General features: G+C 43.3%; 1 long non-coding RNA gene across 1 annotated transcript; it reads right to left on the minus strand.

The window, feature by feature from the left end:
* LOC144178970 (uncharacterized) lies at positions 1-2,209 on the minus strand. The gene is made up of 3 exons (XR_013324119.1): positions 2,151-2,209; positions 806-871; positions 1-449 (listed from the first exon to the last, which is right to left on the minus strand). It is a non-coding gene; the product is annotated as an uncharacterized LOC144178970 (long non-coding RNA).
* Positions 2,210-5,383: the final 3,174 nt, after the last annotated feature.

Here is a 5,383-nt window from a genome sequence, read left to right on the forward strand (position 1 = left end):
CAGAACGGACGATCTTGAGTTTTTCGATGCCAAACATAGCCCCCTCCCCACATTCCTTGGTGGACAATATCGTCTTCTGTAACGCCACGGGATGTGTGGAAACAAGTGTCGCTTTTGCTTACTGATTTTATAATGTGCACTGAACTGGCGAACGCGGGAGGAAATTTTAATGTGATACGTGCGGCCGGTGCGGAGCATTTACCGATGTAATTTTGACAACCTAAACCATTTGATGCGAAAACAGAAGAAGTAACACACAATGCTGGGGTTTAAGTTAAGCGGCCCTTTGTGCACGCGATGCCCCGTGGGGAGTACGGTTAGGAGACATTATTGCACGTCTTTCAGGTTGCAGGGGTCAGTGCACACGGACTGGCGAAGGGCCGCAGCATTCTCGCAGGTATCGCTCGTGTCGTAGATCTTGAAGCTTTCCTCTCCCGTACCGGCTATAACTGCGAAAAGCGAAAGAGACAACATCGATTGAGCATAAAGGGGAAAAAAACCACGTGAGTTATTTTTCTCGTATTTAAGTTGGACATGTTGTAAATATAAAAAGGCCAACGAAAACCATTATTACGACAAAGATGCTGGAAGGAATACGAGGCGGATTTAAGCCGACGTTCAGCGTCAATTGTAGCCGCTACGATGCAGTGGGACAGTATTGCATTTAAAGCAGGCTTGTAAGAATCATGCTGCGATAGTGTGAACATTTCCAGTGCTAGTTTTACGGACAGGATGATTTAATCTGGGTCGAACGCTAACAGGCAACGTCGTATAATAGCAAGAAAGGGTTTTCTAACGAACTTACTGTGTTTGAAATAGTAGGCTTCTCCGTTGTACGGCGGCTGAAGCAGGCGGATTAGCTCGATTATTTCTAGACAAGGGAAAGAAAGATAAACAGTCCGGAGTTTTAAAACTTTTCCAATTTTCCTACGAAATGCACACCCAAGACACACCAGGTATGCTAGAACAAAGTAAATTTCTCGTCGATAAAAGTCGGTTTCGAGAACTGCAACAGATAGACTTTCTACGAGAGGTACACTCTAATATCCTCTAATATCGATATGATATTGTATCCAGTTCTTGTTTTTACTGAGTGCGTAGTTGCGACCAAGGCAAACAATTGTTTATTGAGGGGCCCGGAACTGGAAAGGCTACACGTAATGAATTATCGTGAATTTCGAGGTAATAGCTGAATTCGCTCTTGGATACAAGTCCACAGAAATTTCCGAGAGGCACTACTTACATCTGTCCTATGAATATACGTTTAAGTATTCGCAATAATTCAAAGTGCGGTTATGGTAAATGCAGACACGCTCTTAGCATGCAGTAAAGACCACTGCTACAGGAACAAAGCGACGAAAGTGATCCGCCTGAACAAGAACCCGCACTTATAGCATGTAGCATGATTTCAATTTAGGACCAATAAGCACCTAATTAAAATTTGCATTCAAGTGTGCGGGTCCTGCCGCAGTTTCACCAACCTGAGCTGCATGACACGTAAGAGTATGCCACTGCATAGGTTTGACAGCACTCATCGCACCACGCACACATGCGCCCTTAAAGGCCAACTGCACTAAAATTTCACAGCGGACTAATTTTTTGAACTCACAGTACGCACCAATGAACTAACAGAGGGATGACTGGTAGCTCCGTTAAATTCACTGTTCATCAGCAAAAAACGTGCAAAAGTTTTAAAAAGCCATGAAGTACAGAGTTCAGGCAGCCCGGGTGTTGGTGCGCCAGAAGAACCGGTCTAGCTCGTCTGGACGCGCTTCTACTAGGACTGCCGCCAGGGCGAAGCTGTTCAAGCAGGCTTGCTCTGGCCGGCCGGCCACTAGCTCGCCGGCTGCAACGACACCTCAGCCTGGACCCAATGTTAGCGGTCTTCTGAGTTTCGGTTTCCAAATTGCCGATTTCCCCTGGAAGTTTGCGCGGTGCATGCGCGTATCTCAGCTGTCGTATTTCATATCATTCAGTTTTTCAGGCAGATTATACGGAGACAGGTTTTTCAAAAAGTCAAACTTTTATGGGCAGTTGGCCTTTAAGAAAATGTGACACCTTAAAAAAAGCCTTCCCGTTTTTTATGGCGCGTTAAAAACCTACATCAAGTGATATCTACGTTCATCGCTTAAATGGACGCGTTAACTTACTGACATCTTCGAAGGTTGCTATGTCCTTATCCGGAAAATATTCCGCCAAAGCGCGGAACCTAGGAAGGAGAAAAAAAAGAGCATGGCGATGGAACACATTCTGGGCTAGAAATATAAAAAATGCTAATTATAAACAAATTTTTGAAATCACAGAAGACGTAGAGACAGTAGGTTTGGCAAAACTATTCTTCGTAACGGTACCTTTGTAGAAAGTACTAGTGACTTTCTGAATACCTCAGTACCATCCGTTATAGCTCAGTACCATCCGTTATAACAGGTTTCTATCCCTGCCCACATAAGTTGATCGACACAGAAAGGGCAGTAACTACTACTACAAGGGCAGTAACTACCACAGGCAAGAAAAAATGCGAACCTTACTCTAATATGCATAAAGGTGATATCAAAGACCTTAAAAATTACAAACCCATCAGCCTTCTCTCTGTAGCTTGAAAGGTATTCACAAAGGTACTACTTAAACGCATTAAGCGACACGATAGACTTCCAAGAAGCAAGGGGACAGGATCTTATACGTTCCATTGACTAGAGAGTTGAAAAATGGTCTGAATAAAATACACTTTTATATATGGTGTTTGGAGATGAAGGAATGGCATTTGACTCAATGCCTACTGCTGCAGTGATTGATCCTGGATTGGATGAGCCTTACATTGCGCTGTTCCGATCTATGTACGACGGATGTGCAGGAGGCATGTTGCTTCGTAAAAAGCCCAAATTCCCAATGGGGAATGGAGTTAGACAAGTGAATGCAGTCGTTCGTAATTATTTACAGCTAGTCTAGAAGGGGTGTTCAGAACGCTTGCTTGGGGAAATTGGAGTTACGTAGTAATGAGGAATTTGAGTCACCTTAAGTTTGCAAATGATATCGTTTTATTCATTTAGACCAGTCAGAAATTACACCAAACACTTCGACAAGTGTAGTGGAAAAGTTTGATTGCAGGGTTAAAATAAACACTAAGAAATCAATGGTTATGTTTCACGTACGTTCTCACTAAACATATTGAAAGAATATTTGGATTGACCAACCAGGCCATGGAAAGAACAATTCTAGGAGAACACTTGAAGGTATTAAAGAAACAGCGTAGATTGGGGGATAAAATCGGGTGGAAGGCATTCCAGGTCAAATTTAGCAATAGAAGTGGGGTTGGGTGGGACAAGCCATGTGCAAAAGGAAGAGGTGGACCATCCGTTGAACGAAAAGGGTATCAATAGTTCAAAAACGAAATATAAGAAAACCAATGGCTTGACGGAGAGATGAACTAATAAAAGGGAGAGGGGCAAGGAAAAGACTTGTTAAAAGGGACTGGGAATCTTTGGGAGAGGCTTTAGTTTTTGCAGGGGACACAAGTAATCATGATGATGACACTAACGGCAATGATTATGATGGTAGTGGTGTGGTGCGAATGATAATGAGAACAATGTGAGCGTCATGCCGCTTTTTGTAGTCATGACCTCCCTCGAATACTGCATTTCAGTACCTAGACGAATACCAATGGAGGGAATATGAATACGCCGGCGCAGCTGCAGGGAACATGAGAATGGGAAGAAGGAACTTGGGACCACGCTAGGACACCTAAATGGTAGCATAATTAGTTTTCATATCTCTTTAAACATCACAGCTGCCTTAAAAATAAGGTATCTAAAAAGGCCGTTGCCCTGCGCACTCCCAGATAGAATGGACAAGCGGGCAGCTCACGCGTGCCGTTTGCGGCGTGGTATCAGCTAGGTTAGACACATGTACCCTCTTCTCAAATTTCTTTGCCGGCGAAGCGTTTCCCATCAGTGTAACATAATAAATCTTAACCGGCTGTGCAGCTGCACCGAACTTGAGCAAGCGTCACACATGTTTTTTTCCCGACATATTGACCTTAACCATCGCCCTAGATTCGCTTTAGTACGGGAAACTGATTGATTACAAAAATATTAAAAAAAGAAGAATTAAAATTGCGAAATTTTCTGTCAGGTGAAACCAAAATATTTTACTCCCTACAGCTGGAGAAGGCAGGTCTCTTCCTTACTGCCACAAAACATTTCGGTCATATTTTATAGTAAATTTTTTGCTGGAATTCTTTATAGCTCAGAGACATTTGGCATGACCTAGAAAATTTTGACAGAGACTTTAGGTACGTAGTTGCACGGGGCACACCTGCCACATTCAGTGAACAACATTTCAAGTTGTACGTACGCGTGAAAGGTACAGCGTGGGCATGAGACGCACATTTTCTATAAATGACGTCACTGGTAATTTGGTAATTTTGTTTAGCACGAGGCAAAGTTTTGCACAAATGAGCATTTGCTCACTTTCTAGGAGGGGTATATCAACCACTGAAACAACAAATCGAACGCCACTCTGTCAGCTTAGGAACACAGAGAATGAGCCCCTTAGGACGGCTTGTACTCATGGAAAGCATATAGTGCACCCTACTCACGACGTCCTTCCTCCACTCCGGGCTCACTGAACTCAACGATGGAGCCGAACTTGTTCTCTCCTTGTCTGGTAAAGGTAATTCTAAGATCCCTGGACGCACCTGGCTCGAGGCTGGCGGCAGTGCGGTAACATTGGTATATGGTGAATGGCTTGTCCTGAATTCTCTGCGAAACAGAAAAGAAAACAAGTTGTTGCAGAAAAGTCCTAACAACATTTGTGCTGTTCATGGTCTACCTTCACAGCAATTTTAAGGAACACTGAAGAGAATCAAGTGAAACTTTGTTTGAGACCAGATGGTCTTGTTCAGTTTCATGTAACCTTTGGTTTTCCTATATAACTTAAGCGCGGTACCAGCGGCGCAGTAAGGGTGGGGACGGGGGTAGTGCGTATACTGCAATAGTGCCTCCGCCCTGACGTGAATATATCTATCTTTATCTCTCTCTCTCTCTCTCTCTCTCTCTCTCTCTCTAATATATATATATATATATATATATATATATATATATATATATATATATATATATATATATATATATATATATATATATATATATATATATATATATATATTTGTTTCCTGCACTTGGGGGTGGTAGCCAGTGCCACTCGGACTACTCGGGGTGAAGGGGACCTCCTTTTTAACCCCCGGGCCGTGACTCCAGTGTCTACGACATGTCGAGAGTGGTCGACCAGCGTTGAACCCTCTTAAGCTACCTTTGGCACCAAGACTGCCAGAACAAAGGCCCTCGCTACGCATGTAGCGAATCAGAAATAGGAAATGAGGGGCTCG

Source organism: Haemaphysalis longicornis, unplaced genomic scaffold (assembly GCF_048455015.1).
Source record: "Haemaphysalis longicornis isolate Haplotype H1 unplaced genomic scaffold, Haemaphysalis longicornis Haplotype H1 scaffold_4, whole genome shotgun sequence".
In the NCBI taxonomy this organism is placed as follows: Eukaryota; Metazoa; Arthropoda; class Arachnida; order Ixodida; family Ixodidae; genus Haemaphysalis; species Haemaphysalis longicornis.